This window comes from Phyllobates terribilis, unplaced genomic scaffold, assembly GCF_046119375.1.
Source record: "Phyllobates terribilis strain yellow unplaced genomic scaffold, ASM4611937v1 Scaffold_1__5_contigs__length_1240528914, whole genome shotgun sequence".
Taxonomy (NCBI): Eukaryota; Metazoa; Chordata; class Amphibia; order Anura; family Dendrobatidae; genus Phyllobates; species Phyllobates terribilis.
In genome coordinates, this window is record NW_027362761.1 from 440,440,315 (window position 1) to 440,458,957 (window position 18,643).

Here is an 18,643-nt window from a genome sequence, read left to right on the forward strand (position 1 = left end):
TGCCAAATTTCGTGAAACTGGTTCAGTGTTGGATTTGCCAAAATGTGGACTCAAGAAAACTGTCATTAATGAAGAAACATCAGTGGCTGTCCTAGCTTCATTCAGCAAGAGCCCACAGCGTAGAACTCGCCGCATGTCACTTGAGAGTGGCATCAGTCAAACATCCCTTCGGCGGATATTAGGATGACCCAGATCGGCGCACTGAATTTGCAGAATGGGCAAAACAAAAATTGGAACAGGACCCTCAGTTTACACAGTACATTATGTTCAGTGATGAGGCAAACTTTTTTGTGAATGGTGAAGTTAACAAACAAAACCACCGCTATTGGTCTGACACTAACCCACAGTGGATAGATCCCTCTAAGACTGTTGGAACACAAAATTTGATGGTATTGTATAGTATATGGGGTGCAAAGATAGTGAGGCCATTCAGAATGTAAAGATGAACTGTATTGGTGTGCTGCCCACAGAGATACAGTTTGGAGTGGTGTAAGATTCGGGTGGGCCTCTATGATTCAGGGGTCTGGGGTGACCTCACCCTCTGCCCTCCTGGTAGCTACACTACTGAGGACAGCGCTATATATACAGTGATGAGCAAAAGGGTAACAATGTTTTGAACTTTTGACTTTCAAGCTCTATATCTCACTATCCACTACTACTTCGAACATGAGACTACCATTATTTTATAGACAATCATCTTGGCTATCTCATACATAAATTTGACTTGCGACTATTTTGCCTATGATTAGTTATGCAGATTCTTGTCATGTCACTGCATTGTTACTGTTTTGCTCCTAAAAATCTAAATTAAAATTTTTATTATTGTTTAAATATTTTATAAATCCATTTTTGTCTTTCAACACTACCTGAATCCTTCTGGGCATGCTCTTGATCAGATTCAATTATGTCTTGACCAAAATCTGATCCCAGGTCTCTTCTACACATTCCCAAAGTTGGTGCATACTGGTCGACTCACTTGGGTATGTATACAGTTTTTTCTTCAACTCTACCCATAAGGGTTCAATTGGGTTGAGGTCTGGGGACTGTGGAGGCTAATCCAGCACCTCTACTTCATTGTCATTGAACCATTTTTTCGCCAATCTCGATGTATGCTTCTGGTCTTTGTCCTGCTGGAACACTATGTCATCCTATTCATACCCATAGTACTGGAGTGTGCAAAGTAACTTGTCTTGTTGGATACTCACACATAGCTCAGCACTGAGTATACAAAAAACTACCGCACTCCTGGAGTGGGTTGGTGCACAAGTAAGGTCCAAAGCCAATAGTCTATATTGAAAAACTTGGCACTCATATGACTCAAATAGATTGTTTATCAAATTTTAATAGGGGAAATGAAGTACAAAAAATAAAAGTAAATGTTTCGGTCACAGTTAACCTTCATCAGTGTACCAAAATAAAATAACAAAACAAAAATAAATGGTGGTACAAGTGTGAGGTCACAGTAAAAATAGTCATGTATCAAAGTGAATATAACAATGACAATATCAGTAAACGACAGGAATCAACACATGTCAATGGGTACAAAGGGATGGGGTGTCAGTGTGATGCATACGCCGTGGATGTGCTCCAGTCATCGTGGTGTCATTTCCGGTCCTGCAGGTCCTAACCTGCGAGACCGGAAATGACGCCACGATGACATCGACAGGTCTTATTGGATGTCGGTGGATCACATGGGCGGAGGTGACGCACCGAGTGCATTCCACCACCGATATTATGCGTTCCACAGTGCTACAGATAGCGACCATTACTGGGGATGACAAGAATGGGTGGAACCAAGGTTGTAAGGGATGGTCCGGAGGTGTAGGATGGGAATCAGGAGGGGAAATGTGGATGTTAAGGCAGATTCTAGAAAATAACAAGGTATTTGTTAGACATATGAATAGATCAATTAGTACTTATGCAAATACTATACCTTATATCAAGTTATCTTCAGGGAGAACCATCATAATGGAATCGAACATATTCACTGGAAATTCTTATGGTCAGAGTCAAAAACTAGCATAATTGGGTCATATACATTGCTGAGACAGTGATGGCACAGGAACAAGTCTCAAAGAGATTATTACAAAACATGTAGGGGGCTTTAAGTAGAACAATGTCGTAGTAATCACAACTATGAACCGTTCAAGTGTACAAGAGGAGGTCAAATTCCCTGTTAAGACCTCTAGGACTTAAAGATTGCAATTTGTGTATCCAGTAGGCCTCCCTGTATTTGAGCATGCGAATGTAGTCCCCTCCACGTCGTGGTGGAGGGACATGCTCAATCACCTGAAATTTCAATTGAAACACTGAATGATTGGCCGATGCAAAATGGTATGGTAATGGGAGCAGCAAATTCTTTTAGCGTATGGTGGACTTGTGCTTAGAAATACGATCCCTAATGGGCTGGGTCATTTTACCTATATAAATAAGGCCACAGGGGCACTTGATGAGGCATACTTCAAAAGTGGAATTAATCATGTGATAATCTTTGATGGGATATTGTTTACCCAAGTGAGGATGATATATGGTGTTCCCACGGAGAATGTTGCCACATTGGTAGCACTGATGACAAAGGAACGTACCAGTCTTTGGTGTCTCCAGAAACCCCTGGCATGGCGAGCTTTTTGCCATGCCAAAATCGGCATGGATGAGACGATCTTTAATATTAGGGTCTCTTTTGAAACATGGGAGGGAAGGATAATTTAATTCAGGTACAGATGGATAGGCGCTTTTAAGAATGTTCCAGTGTTGTCAGATTTTTTTATGGAGTATGAATGCTGCCGGATGGTATTTATGTACAAACGGGATCCGGTTAGATGTTGGGGTGCGTGTACAAATTGGAGATTGCATGGATTGTTGTAACAAGTCAAGAGGATAGCCCGTTTCCTCAAATTTTTGTTGCATCTCCTTGAGTATATATATATTTTTCAGCACTGAGACCACCATTGATCATGGTGAAATATCCAATGGCTTTGGCTGTGAAACAACCCCATATCATCAGGCTTCTTCCACTGAACTTGACAGTTCCTTCAATTTCTCAATCCGTTAGCCCCTTTTTACCTTGTTTTTTCCAGACCTATTTGCACTCATCAGAGCCTAGTCTATTGATTTTCGTCTCATTACTCCAAATCACCCATTTCCAATCTTCTACTGTCCACTTTTTGTACTTTTTGCAGGGACTTCTTGCTAAGAAATTAGCTTCACACAGGCGTCTTCTAACTGTCACAGTACTCACAGGTAACTTAAGACTGTCTTTGATCTCCTGGAGCTGATCATTAGCTGAGCCTTTGCCATTCTGACTATCATTCGACCCATTCAAATGGTAAATGCACAACTGATTAAGACTTAAACGTTGAAACGCTTCGGTCCTGATCCTTGTAGTGCACCACATGGACAATTGATATGTAGCAATGTTTTAATGAGCACAATAAAAGCTATGTTTTATTTTAAGAAACTAGAATGATATGCTGGATCATCCTTTCCTTTTTTCTCATTCGAATGGTAGTTGTAGTGCCGGCGTCCCTGCCCTCTGCTAGGCAGGGACGCTGCTCCCCTCACCGCTCTGCCCCGTGCCCGGCGTTCCTCTCCCGCTCTGCTGTCAGCGCGCGCTCCTTCCCGGCGTCCTCCTCCCGCTCTGCTCTCAGCGCGCGCTCCTTCCCGGCCCCTGTGCTTAGGGCGCGCGCGCGCGCGCTCCCCTCCTCTTAAAGGGGCCGCGCGCGCCGTCCTAAGGAGTCCCCGGCCAATGGCCGGAGGACTTCATCATATATAAGGCACCTCCTCCAAAATGGAGGTGCCCGAGCAATGTTGTTTGCACCTGTGTCTCACCTGTGCTTCAGCCCTCAGGTCCCGTTGCCAGTTACCTGCCAGTTACCTGTCAGATTCCTGCCTGATTACTTGCTACCTGTCTGCTAGTCTGAGGTCCGACGGTCTGCCTTACAACTCCTGTCAGTCTGTCTAAGGACCAGCCTGCCCGCTAACCTGGGAGCGCACATCAGCTACCTGCTTGCTTGCCTGAGGTCCGACGGTCTGCCTTACAACTCCGGTCAGTCTGTCTATGGACCAGCTTGCCCGCTCACCTGGGAGCGCTTCTCCGCTACCTGCCTGCTTGCCTGCCCGGAGGCTCCGCTGTCACGTGCTGTGACCACCAGCTATTCCTGAGACTCTTGCCCGCTCACCTGGGAGCGCCTCTCCGTTACCTGCCTGCTTGCCAGCCCGGAGGCTCCGCTGTCACGTGCTGTGACCACCAGCTACTCCAGACTCTTGCCCGCTCACCTGGGAGCGCTTCTCCGCTACCTGCCTGCTTGCCTGCCCGGAGGCTCCGCTGTCACGTGCTGTAACCACCAGCTATTCCTGAGACTCTTGCCCGCTCACCTGGGAGCGCTTCTCCGTTACCTGCCTGCTTGCCTACCTGGAGGCTCCGCCGTCACGTGCTGTGACCACCTGCTATTCCAGAGACTCTCGCTTGCTCACCTGGGAGCACACATTCTTCATCTGCCTTGCTAGCCTACCTGGAGGTTCAGCCATCTCAGGTCGTACCTACCCTTTATCCAGAGACTGCCCCGATCACTTGCCGTGTCCTCCTGCCCGTACACCCAGAGACTGTCCTGGTCACCTCCTGTGACTACCTGCCTGGTCGCCACCCGCTCCCTTACAAGGACCGCCCCCTTGTATTGTAGCCCAGAGGTTCCGCCTCCCAGACCCGTTACAGTTTGCTCGGGCCATGGAACCCGGTGGCACCCAAGCTCCCTCGCTCTCGGACCTCTGTCTTGAACTGTCCCGTCAGAGGTCCCAACAGGAGTCCATCCTGGGTCACCTGCGGAATGTCAATACTCGCCTGAACACTCTGTCTGATCCACCAACAACCTCCGCCAGTGCCATATCTTGCAATCCGGCAGCTCCGCTGCCCACTAATACCATGGTATCCTACCCCGGACCCCGGCTCTCTGCACCTCCTCGCTTCGGAGGCGACTCCGTCCAGGCTCGGGGCTTCTTAAATCAGTGCACCCTGCACTTTGAACTTTTGTCCCACCAGTTTAACTCCGACCGGGCCAAAATTGCCTTCATCATGTCCCATCTCACCGGGGAGGCCCTGGCCTGGCTAAATCCTCTATGGGAGAGAGGAGACCCCCTCGTGTCCAACTTGCCTGCTTTTCTCACGGCTTTCCGGAAAGTCTTCGACGAACCCGGACGGAAGACCTCATCTGCATCATCGTTGCTACGCCTCCGTCAGGAGAGTCTCACCGTGGGCCAATATGCCATACGGTTCCGTACCCTTGCCTCGGAGCTGGCCTGGGATAACGACGCTCTGGTTTCCGTCTTCTGGGAGGGTCTGTCCGGCCGTATTAAAGATGAACTTGCCGGTCGGGACATTCCTACCACTCTCGATGACTTAATAACTCTTGCCACCCGGATTGACCTACGGTTCCAGGAGCGTGCCAGAGAGGTCACCCGTGAGAGGAGGTTACCACGTCTAGCTCCTACTTTTCAGAAACCCGTTACTCCTTCTGTCTCTAACCAGGTACACCCTCCTGAGCCTATGCAGGTCGACCAGACCAAGATGGTCAAGACCCGTCAGGACTTACGCCGTGCCGAGGGGACCTGCTTCTACTGTGGCAGTAAGGAGCACCGGATCCGTGCCTGCCCGGAGAGGTCGGGAAACGCCTGTGTCTAGGTTCGCTCAGAGAGGTCCACCTAGACAAGAATAAATCCTCTCCATCCCTGCTGTTGTCAGTTTCAATCGTCTACGGGGAGAACCGTTATTTCGAACTAGCCCAACTGGACTCTGGAGCAGCCGGGAATCTTATTTCACAGTCCCTGGTAGAGAAATACCGCATCCCCACCAAACCCCTGGCTGTACCCTTGTCTGTGGCTGCCGTGGATGGGGGGCTCTTACCACGCCCCATCCAACTCATCACCGAATCCATTACTCTGCAGGTGGGAATGCTGCATTCTGAAAGTATCTCCTTTCATGTTCTGCCTGGACTCTCTCACGCCCTCTTGCTAGGTCTGCCTTGGCTCCAGAAACATGCACCCGTGCTTGACTGGCAAACCGGAGAAGTCCTTCGCTGGGGACAAGACTGTCATAAGACCTGCCTGGTTCCCGTCCATCCCGTCCGTCCCTCTCCTACCCCAGCTAATCTACCTGGACTTCCAATTCCTTATTGGTCTTATGCTGATGTCTTTAATAAAAAGGAGGCAGAGACATTACCCCCTCATAGACCATATGACTGTCCCATCGACCTGTTACCCGATACTACTCCTCCCCGTGGGCGTATTTATCCTTTATCCGCTGCTGAGACCCGGTCGATGTCCGAATATATTGAGGAGAATCTGGCCAGGGGATTCATCCGGAAATCTACCTCCCCGGCGGGAGCAGGCTTCTTTTTCGTCAAAAAGAAGGACGGCTCTCTCCGTCCCTGTATAGACTATAGAGGCCTAAACCAGATCACGGTGAAGAATAAGTACCCCCTTCCGCTCATTCCAGAATTATTTGATCGTCTGAGGGAGGCTAGAATCTTCACCAAACTAGACCTCCGTGGGGTGTACAACCTGGTTCGTATCCGTCAAGGGGATGAATGGAAGACGGCATTCAACACCCGGGACGGCCACTATGAATACCTGGTAATGCCCTTTGGTCTCTGTAACGCTCCTGCCGTCTTTCAAGAGTTGGTCAATGACATCTTCCGGGACCTTCTCTACTCCTGCGTAGTGGTGTACCTGGACGACATCTTGGTCTTCTCTCCGGATCTCCAGACTCACCGGAGGGACGTTCGTCAGGTCCTGCTCAGGCTCAGGCAGAATCACCTCTTCGCTAAATACGAGAAGTGCCTCTTTGAGCAGACCTCGCTTCCGTTTTTGGGCTACATTATTTCTCAGACCGGCCTACGAATGGATCCAGAGAAACTGTCTGCCATCGAGAAATGGCCCCGACCGGAGGGGTTGAAGGCCATTCAGCGGTTCCTGGGCTTCGCCAACTACTACCGCCTCTTCATACCACACTTCTCTTCCCGGACTGCCCCAATTTCCGCGCTCACCCGTAAGGGTACTAATCCCAAAGAGTGGCCGCCCGAAGCAGAAGAAGCCTTTCTTTCCTTAAAACAGGCCTTCTCTTCCGCCCCGGTGCTGCATCGCCCGGACGGCAACAAGCAGTTCTTCCTGGAAGTGGACGCCTCCTCCTCTGGAGCTGGAGCGGTACTTACTCAAAAATCTTCTTCCGGGAGGATGGTAACTTGCGGCTTCTTCTCTAAACTCTTCTCCTCCTCAGAGCGCAATTATTCCATAGGAGATCGAGAGTTATTGGCCATCAAACTGGCATTGGAGGAGTGGCGTTACCTGCTTGAGGGGGCTCTTCATCCGGTAATAATTTACACTGACCACAAGAACTTGGCTTACCTCCAGCATGCCCAGAGACTTAACCCGCGCCAAGCCCGGTGGTCCTTGTTTTTTGCTCGTTTTGATTTTGTCCTTCATTTTCGCCCGGCTGACAAAAACGTCAAGGCGGACGCTTTGTCTCGATCCTTTCTGGTATCTGATCTCGAGGAAGATCCGAAACACATCATCGATCCCGCCAGAGTAATGCAGGTGGCTCCCGTGAGTCTAAATCGTCTCCCTCCCGGAAAGACGTTCGTATCAGTACCTGATCGGGAGAAGATCCTTCACTGGGGTCACTCGTCTAAACTGGCTGGCCACGCTGGTCAGAAGAAGACCCTCCAGCTTATTTCCCGGCACTACTGGTGGCCTACCCTGCACAAGGATGTAATAGACTTTGTTTCTGCCTGTGTGTCCTGCGCCCGCAACAAGGTTCCGAGACATCTGCCAGCCGGTCGCCTCCTTCCGCTCCCAGTACCTGCTGCCCCCTGGCAGCATATTGCAATGGACTTCATAACTGACCTCCCACTCTCTGCCGGTTGTACGGTCATTTGGGTGGTCGCTGACCGCTTCTCCAAGATGGCTCATTTCGTTCCCCTGCCAGGCCTCCCGTCTGCACCCGAGCTAGCTAGAGACTTTATTCGTCACATCTTCCGTCTTCATGGCCTGCCCCTCCACATCGTGTCGGATCGTGGGGTACAGTTCACCTCACGCTTCTGGAGAGCCACTTGTAAACTACTAGACGTCACCCTGGATTTCTCTTCCGCTTACCACCCACAGTCCAATGGTCAAGTGGAGCGGATCAATCAGAACCTGACCAGTTTCCTCCGGCACTTCGTTAATGCCCACCATTCAGACTGGGTGGATCTCCTGCCATGGGCCGAGTTCTCTTACAATAATCACGAGAGCGAATCCTCCTCCAAATCCCCGTTTTTTGTAGTCTTTGGTCAGCATCCTCGGATTCCTTTTCCTGTCTCCACCTCGGTGGACAACCCGGCTGCGGAATCTCTCGTTAGCAAATTTTCCTCCATTTGGGAGAGTACCCGATCCGCACTCCTTCAGTCGTCCGAGCGGATGAAAAGACACGCTGACAAAAAACGCCTGGATCCTCCTCAATTTCGTCCAGGAGATAAGGTCTGGCTCTCATCTAAATATGTTCGACTCAAGATACCCTCTTACAAGTTAGGGCCTCGGTTCATCGGACCTCTGGAGGTCACCAGTCAGATCAACCCGGTGGCCTATAAATTGAAACTCCCGGCCAACTTACGGATCCCTAACTCCTTCCATGTATCTCTCCTCAAACCTGTGGTACTTAACTCTTTTTCCAAGTCTACAGGTACGCCTCCTGCTCCGGTTTCTGCTGAGGACGAGTTTGAGGTAGAGAACATTCTTGCCACCAAAAGGGTAAGAGGAAAGACCTTTTTTCTGGTAGATTGGAAGGGGTTTGGTCCTGAGGAGAGAACGTGGGAGCCCCGGGAGAACATCCATGCCCCTCTCATCCTAGCTAAATTTCTGTCTGGCCTAAAAAAGGGGGGGCCTAAAGGGGGGGGTACTGTAGTGCCGGCGTCCCTGCCCTCTGCTAGGCAGGGACGCTGCTCCCCTCACCGCTCTGCCCCGTGCCCGGCGTTCCTCTCCCGCTCTGCTGTCAGCGCGCGCTCCTTCCCGGCGTCCTCCTCCCGCTCTGCTCTCAGCGCGCGCTCCTTCCCGGCCCCTGTGCTTAGGGCGCGCGCGCGCGCGCTCCCCTCCTCTTAAAGGGGCCGCGCGCGCCGTCCTAAGGAGTCCCCGGCCAATGGCCGGAGGACTTCATCATATATAAGGCACCTCCTCCAAAATGGAGGTGCCCGAGCAATGTTGTTTGCACCTGTGTCTCACCTGTGCTTCAGCCCTCAGGTCCCGTTGCCAGTTACCTGCCAGTTACCTGTCAGATTCCTGCCTGATTACTTGCTACCTGTCTGCTAGTCTGAGGTCCGACGGTCTGCCTTACAACTCCTGTCAGTCTGTCTAAGGACCAGCCTGCCCGCTCACCTGGGAGCGCACATCAGCTACCTGCCTGCTTGCCTGAGGTCCGACGGTCTGCCTTACAACTCCGGTCAGTCTGTCTATGGACCAGCTTGCCCGCTCACCTGGGAGCGCTTCTCCGCTACCTGCCTGCTTGCCTGCCCTGAGGCTCCGCTGTCACGTGCTGTGACCACCAGCTATTCCTGAGACTCTTGCCCGCTCACCTGGGAGCGCCTCTCCGTTACCTGCCTGCTTGCCAGCCCGGAGGCTCCGCTGTCACGTGCTGTGACCACCAGCTACTCCAGACTCTTGCCCGCTCACCTGGGAGCGCTTCTCCGCTACCTGCCTGCTTGCCTGCCCGGAGGCTCCGCTGTCACGTGCTGTGACCACCAGCTATTCCTGAGACTCTTGCCCGCTCACCTGGGAGCGCTTCTCCGTTACCTGCCTGCTTGCCTACCTGGAGGCTCCGCCGTCACGTGCTGTGACCACCTGCTATTCCAGAGACTCTCGCTTGCTCACCTGGGAGCACACATTCTTCATCTGCCTTGCTAGCCTACCTGGAGGTTCAGCCATCTCAGGTCGTACCTACCCTTTATCCAGAGACTGCCCCGATCACTTGCCGTGTCCTCCTGCCCGTACACCCAGAGACTGTCCTGGTCACCTCCTGTGACTACCTGCCTGGTCGCCACCCGCTCCCTTACAAGGACCGCCCCCTTGTCTTGTAGCCCAGAGGTTCCGCCTCCCAGACCCGTTACAGTAGTCTTCCATTTTAAAGCATTGCAGATCATTTTAGCTGAACAGCCTATCATTCTCTGCACTTCTTTATAACTTTTACCCTCTCCAATCAACTTTTTAGTCAAAGTACGCATTTCTTCTGAACACTGTCTCAAACGAACCATATTTATCAGGCTTTCAAGGAGAAATGTACACAAATACTTGCTTCACCCTTAAATAAGGGCCACCTGATTCACAGCTGTTTCTTCACAGAATGATTGACCTCACTAATTGAACTCCGCACTGCTATTATTTTGAACACACCCCCTTTCAATTAATTATTCAAATACACAGACTCAAAACATGTAGATCATCAATGTTGCATCTGTTGGTTTTCTTAGAATCTACTGCACCAACTGGTAAATTGTTTGACATGTGGTAATATAATTTATACCAAAACCTGTAATTAATCTGGTTAGTCATATTGGACTTATTCAAATGTACGTCACTTGACAAATGGTAAGCTTTTAATAATAGAGGTTAGGACTGTCCCGAATAGGGTCACCTTGACGTGTGGGGTGGCTTTTACTTTTTTTTTAAATCAAAATTATGTTAATTAAGCATCCTATATTATTTTCATGCACTATTGATATTTATCTATTTACTGCGGGGTATTTGCTTATTATGTTTTTATCTTGGGTTTTGTCTGTTTGGTGGCCAGTGTGAACACACGCTTACATGATGCATGCACACCAACTTATATTAAAGTTCATCTCTTTGGGTTTTTGCCCATAATACATCAAATGAGATCTAGTGGTCTGAAAGCACAGTGACCATTTAAGAAAAATTACTTTAAAGTGAAATGATTTTAAGACATGACTCACATCATGTTTGTTTCTTACAATAAATATCCACTCCAAACTAAATCCTACATTAATCTTTACAATTCTGCTCCCAAATATTTTCTGAATGCCAGAAATGAATTATGTTGATATATTGTAGCCTGTTCTGCCAGTGGAGTGGTTGGATATTGCTGGCCCAGTCTCCATCTCTGAATTGGCAGCTGCGGAATCGCATTTTACTTTTCTCACAATCAAGGTTTGTTCACTAACATAAATAAATTATAAGATGAAATTAGCACAGCCACGTCTCCACTGGGAACTGATAGTAGTTTAGTTTATGCAGTGGTAGTTGGTATGGTGGTCGTCTTCCAATACTTATGTGCACATGATGCAGATGCATATATTGTGCCAAGAAGAGCAGTGGATTGTGATTGGGAATGGAAATCTCCAGTCCCTCGTTCTAATGATAGAATTATCAGAATTAATAATTATGCAATATTCTTTTTACTTCAATTCAATGCCATCCATCTAGTAAAAAATAATGGCGATAGCATTAAATATAGACTGAAGAATCAATATTTTAACCCTAAGTTCACAAGGACTTGTTTGCCCAAATTTTAATCAAAGTCCATAGAACATGAGACATCTTGGCATTAGACAAAGACTTATCTTGATATAAGGATACAAATGCACCTATCATTAGCTACAAATGATTTTTGCAGTGTATTAATACTCTGGATATCTCAGAAGTCACTTTGATTTGTTCTTTAGATTTAAAAAGTTGATATACTTGTGTTCAAAATGATAAAGGATTTACTGTTATACGTAATAAATTATACCAAGATAACACTGGATCTGATATGAAGATTGGAGTTTTGATGTGACTTCTTGATATTATTTTTACAAAGCATTATTTTAAATTTGGGTCTGATTACACTGGTAAACACAAAAAAATCATCTGCAAAGGTAATGTGTCTGTTTTATGGAGTTTGATGTGCTGATGCTGGGGCAGGAGCATATACATAACAGGAGAACAGGCTCTTCCCTCATCCATTTGATCATGTACAGGTCTACCAGAAGCCACTGATGATGCACAGGTCTATCAGCAACCATTCTGCTTGTATTGTATAAGTGGGTTCTGTGCTGTCTACTAACAGGTAGACTGTGTTTCAGTACAGGTCTTTTTCTACTATAGACTATTTGAGCTTTGAACTACTAGACCTGTGCTTTTATATGAACTTTGGATTTGCTGGCATTATTAATTTTCTACATTGCCCCCTGTCACATGCACTTTTTTTCAATTGCTATTTATACCTATGCATAGATGTTCTTTATATGTGCTAGCTAAAATAGATTGAACTGGACTTGGATATTGCAGGGGCATTGGACCCTCTTTACACATTTGGTGTTACATTTGTGGCGCCCCTGAGGGTTCAGTCGCCACAGGGGTACTGCATCTCAGAACGAGGTGTGGTATCTCCTCTCCGAGGTAAGGATGGAGCACCACCCAGGACCCCAACCACACACTCAACACTACACCAATCTTCTTCTGCAGGGGGGTCTAAAGCACCATAGTGCTGCCTCGACCCAGAATAGAGGAGTTGGGGGTAACCAAAAGTCAGGGGGAACCATGTAGTGAGTGAGGGTGGAGGAAGCACTTTACTTTAGCACTTAATAGAATCATATATAATCAGAGGCCATTTTTATAACCGTGTCTTTAGTCTTGGGTCTTTGGGACGGTCTGACAGCACAAGGCTGCGGCTGGCTCAGGGGTCTGCGGTTCCCGGTCTCAGGCCTCGAGACGGGGGATTGGGTCAGAGTTGAGTTATAGCCGGCTCTGTCCCCGGTCAGAGTCCAACCAAGAAGGCCCAGGAGGGGAGCAGAGGAGAAAAGCTCCACAGGCAAAAGGATCTGAGGGGGGTGCGGACGGAGCGGAGTCGCCACCTGCAACCCTTATTCTGGCCCTGCCAGAGAGACCCTGCCGCAAGAGGGGGTACCGGTCCCCGATTATCTGACTTTGCACTTCATGTTCCTGTCAGAAAAGTCTGGAGGCTTAAGTGGATCCCAGGGGGATACGGACAGAGCGGAGTCGCCACCTGTATTCCTTAATCTGCGTTTATCCAGAGGGACCCGGCCTAACGCCACGTTCACACCACAGTCACCAAAAAGGGCACCCAGTCGGTCCTGGAGCTTCAAGTTACCCATATAGGACATCGCAGTACCTGTACGGGACTCAGTGGGGGACACAAGGCTGTACAAGTACAACCAGAGAGAGGAACACACTAGAGCGTGGGTCCTGTCAAGTGCACCTGAACTACCCGGAGTGTGCTGAACCCCACCCTGGCGGCCGCAGCTCGCCGTGTGACAGCAGAGAGAAGCTCTGAGCTGAGAAAGCAGAACTGTGAGTAAAGACTTGGATGACTTCAATTACTGCCTCTGACTGTTCATTCCTCCGCGGCTCTGCACCCGCCAGCGCTCTACTCTGTATACCCCCTCTCTCTTCTTACGCTGCCCTGAGGTGCCGCTCCACCTGTGGGGAGTAGTACCAACCAGGCTGCCAGAACATCAGCCTCAGAGGACTGTTGCAGTGCTGGTGGCCTTCACCAGAAACCACAGGTGGCGTAGTCGAACAACCACTCATCCAAAAGCCCATCTTTTTATTGTGACAGCCCTGGGCACGGACCGGGCCACGGCCACGACGACATCCCGCCACAACATACCACCGGCCCGCCATCCGAGTACACCCCCCAAACGGCTCAGGGAGGGCATCACAAACATGGCGTAGTCGGCAGGATTGCGTGCCCGCAGCAACGGAAGAAGTTAATCCCCATTGCCGCCGGGTACTGTGCGCGTTTCACAAAAGACTGTCTTTATACACTCAATGTGGCGTCCACCCAAGAACAACGGACGCCATTATGTGCAAAAACGACAGCCACCTAAGACCTCCTATCGTGGGCCTGGCTCCCCAATGGCGCCAAAAATACAGACCGCCCCTTGCATCAGAGACTGTCCGCATAGTAGTGTCCGTCAAGATGGATGGGACGTCCCAAGGTGTGCCCGTCAGCCAGCCGCCCTGGAGCCGCCCCAAAAGGAGGAGGAGACAGAGTGTAGCCACAACAAGTCCAGAGAGACCGCACCCTGCAGCAGAGATGGACGCCGCGAAGGAGATGCCCTCCGTCGCTGGCCCACCAGCTGCCACCTCCCTCACTATGGAGGGAATACACCTGACCGTGGAGGAGGCCGAGTTCCTCCGCGGTGAAACGCAGGATCTGACCCGGAGGGTCGAAGAGACCCAACAACTGGCCGCTGCCGAATGGAGGGAAGAGGTGCTGCGCAAGATCAAGGCCCGCCACCAAAGCTCGTCGCGCCTGACTACTGAGGCCCCAGCCCAGGCGTAGGAAGCCCAGGAGGCCCTGTGCAGCCCAAGAGCGGGTAAGGCCGAAACCCCTATCCCGGGCCCGGGATGCACCGAAACCCTCCTAGATCTCCTGCCGTCACCCCTGTCCCCGGGCGCCATCGTTTGGGTGCAACTCATGGCTCTGGAGGTCGAGGCCGAAGCCACCGCCTCTCCCGGAGGCCTACTATGCCTCCCGACTCCCAATCCGGAGAACCCTGCACTCTCCTGGGTGCACACCTGCCGCAACCCGGACCGGTCCGCACCAATTGAGGGCCAGCAACGCCCCCTGTTATTGCCGCTGCCCGCACCTCCGGTCGCCTGGCTGGCGGCAGAAGAGTTTCCTGGGACAACCGGGGGGGGACCTGATGGGCTTCCTCCGGGAGACCCTGTCTGAAGCGCGGAGGTGGGAGCAGTTCTGCCGTAAGGAGCTCCTCCAGCTCGAGAAGGAGCGGCGAGAGAGGAGGATCCGCTGTGAGCGCCTGGAGGTGCACGCCAAAGCTGCTAAAACAAAGGCCCATCAGGCGGAGGCCATCCGTCCAAGCCGCCGGGAGGAAGGCCTTATCGTGCGCTTCCACCAGGAGGCAGGATTGGGCTTCATCCGTAGCCCACAGTTTAACTGGGACGTCTTCGTCAACCGGCGGGACGTCGAGCTGCATCTGGAGCAGGGCCACCCTGGCCGGAATCTCTACCCGGGTGATCTGGTGTCCTTCACCCGCCACCACGGGGAGCGTGGGTGGTATGCCCTGGATGTCCACAGGGTGTTTAAAGAAGATGCCCCCACGCACCTGGTCACAGAGGACCGGTCAGGCTCCGTCGGCAAGCACGAGCCTTTTCCCCAGTGGGGATCCCACTGTTGAGCAGCCCCGGAGGATACACCTCCCTGTTGTGTGAACTTTTATTTGTTTTCATGCTCGTCTTTACACCCGGTTTATCTGAAACAAACATTTGTCCCTGCGGACATTGAGCAGTAGACAGACTTACATTGTACATAGTTTGCACCTATTTAGGTGCCCCCTATTGGTTTTATGCGAAATCATCTCTACCTCTGACCTCAGAAGCAAAACCTGTCTGGTTGTGGCTCTACTGGAGGTCCAACTCGGGATCTTCATGCCCTGCAGCCACCCCAGGGCTTACGTTGAGGGTTTTGGACAGGTCCCTCATGCTGGTGAGCTAACACTTTTTCTATAATATTTTTCTACATGCATAATGTCTCTTTAATGTTGAATATGTTTATACCATATATCCTGTAACGTTAAAGTATCTGAGCCTCCCATAAAGGGAAGATTGTTTATTGTTTACAAAGCATTTAAAAATTTTTGAATGTTTGAAATGTACCAATCTTTTACTCTATTGCAGCCCGCGGACGTGCTGTGTTTCACCAGGGGGGAATGTGGCGCCCCTGAGGGTTCAGTCGCCACCGGGGTACAGCACCTCAGAACGAGGTGTGGTATCTCCTCTCCGAGGTAAGGATGGAGCACCACACAGGACCCCAACCACACACTCAACACTACACCACTCCCGTGCTGCAGGGGTGTCTAAAGCACCATAGTGCTGCCCCGACCTGGAATAGAGGAGTTGGGGGGAACCAAAAGTCAGGGGGAACCATGTAGTGAGTGAGCGTGGAGGAAGCACTTTACTGTAGCACTTAATAGAATCATATATAATCAGAGGCCATTTTTATAACTGTGTCTTTAGTCGTGGGTCTTTGGGACGGTCTGACAGCACAAGGCTGCGGCCGGCTCAGGGGTCTGCGGTTCCTGATCTCAGGCCTCGAGACGGGGGATTGGGGCAGAGTTGAGTTATAGCCGGCTCTGTCCTCGGTCAGAGTCCAACCAAGAAGGCCCAGGAGGGGAGCAGAGGAGAAAAGCTCCACAGGCAAAAGGATCTCTGGGGGGAGCGGACGGAGCGGAGTCGCCACCTGCAACCCTTATTCTGGCCCTGCCAGAGAGACCCTGCCGCAAGAGGGGGTACCGGTCCCCGATTATCTGACTTTGCACTTCACGTCCCTGTCATAAAAGTCTGGAGGCTTAAGTGGATCCCAGGGGGATACGGATGGAGCAGAGTCGCCACCTGTATTCCTTAATCTGCGTTTATCCAGAGGGACCCGGCCTACCGCCACGTTCACACCACAGTCACCAAAAAGGGCACCCAGTCGGTCCGGGAGCTACAAGTTACCCATATAGGACATCACAGTACCCGTACGGGACTTAGTGGGGGACACAAGGCGGTAAAAGTACCACCAGAGAGAGGAACACACTAGAGCGAGGGTCCTGTCAAGTGCACCTGAACTACCCGGAGTGTGCTGAACCCCACCCTGGCGGCCGCAGCTCGCCGTGTGACAGCAGAGAGAAGCTCTGAGCTGAGAAAGCACAACTGTGAGTAAAGATTTGGATGACTTCAATTACTGCCTCTGACTGTTCTTTCCTCCGCGGCTCTGCACCCGCCAGCGATCTACTCTGTATACCCCCTCTCTCTTCTTCCGCTGCCCTGAGGCGCCGCTCCACCTGTGGGGAGTAGTACCAACCAAGCTGCCAGAACATCAGCCTCAGAGGACTGTTGCAGTGCTGGTGGCCTTCACCAGAAACCACAGGTGGCGTAGTCGAACAACCACTCATCCAATAGCCCATCTATTTATTGTGACAGCCCTGGGTACGGACTGGGCCACGGCCACGACGACATCCCGCCACACCATACCACCGGCACGCCGTCCGAGTACACCCCCCAAACGGGTCAGGGAGGGCATCACAAACTTGGCGTAGTCGGCAGGATTGCGTGCCCGCAGCAACGGAAGAAGTTAATCCCCATTGCCGCCGGGTACTGTGCGCGTTTCACAAAAGACTGTCTTTATACACTCAATGTGGCGTCCGCCCAAGAACAACGGACGCCATTATGTGCAAAAACGACAGCCACCTAAGACCTCCTATCGTGGGCCTGGCTCCCCAATGGCGCCAAAAATACAGACCGCCCCTTGCATCAGAGACTGTCCGCATAGTAGTGTCCGTCAAGATGGATGGGACGTCCCAAGGAGTGCCCGTCAGCCAGCCGCCCTGGAGCCACCCCAAAAGGAGGAGGAGACAGAGTGTAGCCACAACAAGTCCAGAGAGACCGCACCCTGCAGCAGAGATGGACGCCGCGAAGGAGATGCCCTCCGTCGCTGGCCCACCAGCTGCCACCTCCCTCACTATGGAGGGAATACACCTGACCGTGGAGGAGGCCGAGTTCCTCTGCGGTGAAACGCAGGATCTGACCCGGAGGGTCGAAGAGACCCAACAACTGGCCGCTGCCGAATGGAGGGAAGAGGTGCTGCGCAAGATCAAGGCCCGCCACCAAAGCTCGTCGCGCCTGACTACTGAGGCCCCAGCCCAGGCGGAGGAAGCCCAGGAGGCCCTGTGCAGCCCAAGAGCGGGTAAGGCCGAAACCCCTATCCCGGGCCCGGGATGCACCGAAACCCTCCTAGATCTCCTGCCGTCACCCCTGTCCCCGGGCGCCATCGTTTGGGTGCAACTCATGGCTCTGGAGGTCGAGGCCGAAGCCACCGCCTCTCCCAGAGGCCTACTATGCCTCCCGACTCCCAATCCGGAGAACCCTGCACTCTCCTGGGTGCACACCTGCCGCAACCCGGACCGGTTCGCACCAATTGAGGGCCAGCAACGCCCCCTGTTATTTCCACTGCCCGCACCTCCGGTCGCCTGCCTGGCGGCAGAAGAGTTTCCTGGGACAACCGGGGGGGGACCTGATGGGCTTCCTCCGGGAGACCCTGTCTGAAGCGCGGAGGTGGGATCAGTTCTGCCGTAAGGAGCTCCTCCAGCTCGAGAAGGAGCGGCGAGAGAGGAGGATCCGCTGTGAGCGCCTGGAGGTGCACGCCAAAGCTGCTAAAACAAAGGCCCATCAGGCGGAGGCCATCCGTCCAAGCCGCCGGGAGGAAGGCCTTATCGTGCGCTTCCACCAGGAGGCAGGATTGGGCTTCATCCGTAGCCCACAGTTTAACTGGGACATCTTCGTCAACCGGCGGGACGTCGAGCTGCATCTGGAGCAGGGCCACCCTGGCCGGAATCTCTACCCGGGTGATCTGGTGTCCTTCACCCGCCACCACGGGGAGCGTGGGTGGTATGCCCTGGATGTCCACAGGGTGTTTAAAGAAGATGCCCCCACGCACCTGGTCACAGAGGACCGGTCAGGCTCCGTCGGCAAGCACGAGCCTTTTCCCCAGTGGGGATCCCACTGTTGAGCAGCCCCGGAGGATACACCTCCCTGTTGTGTGAACTTTTATTTGTTTTCATGCTCGTCTTTACACCCGGTTTATCTGAAACAAACATTTGTC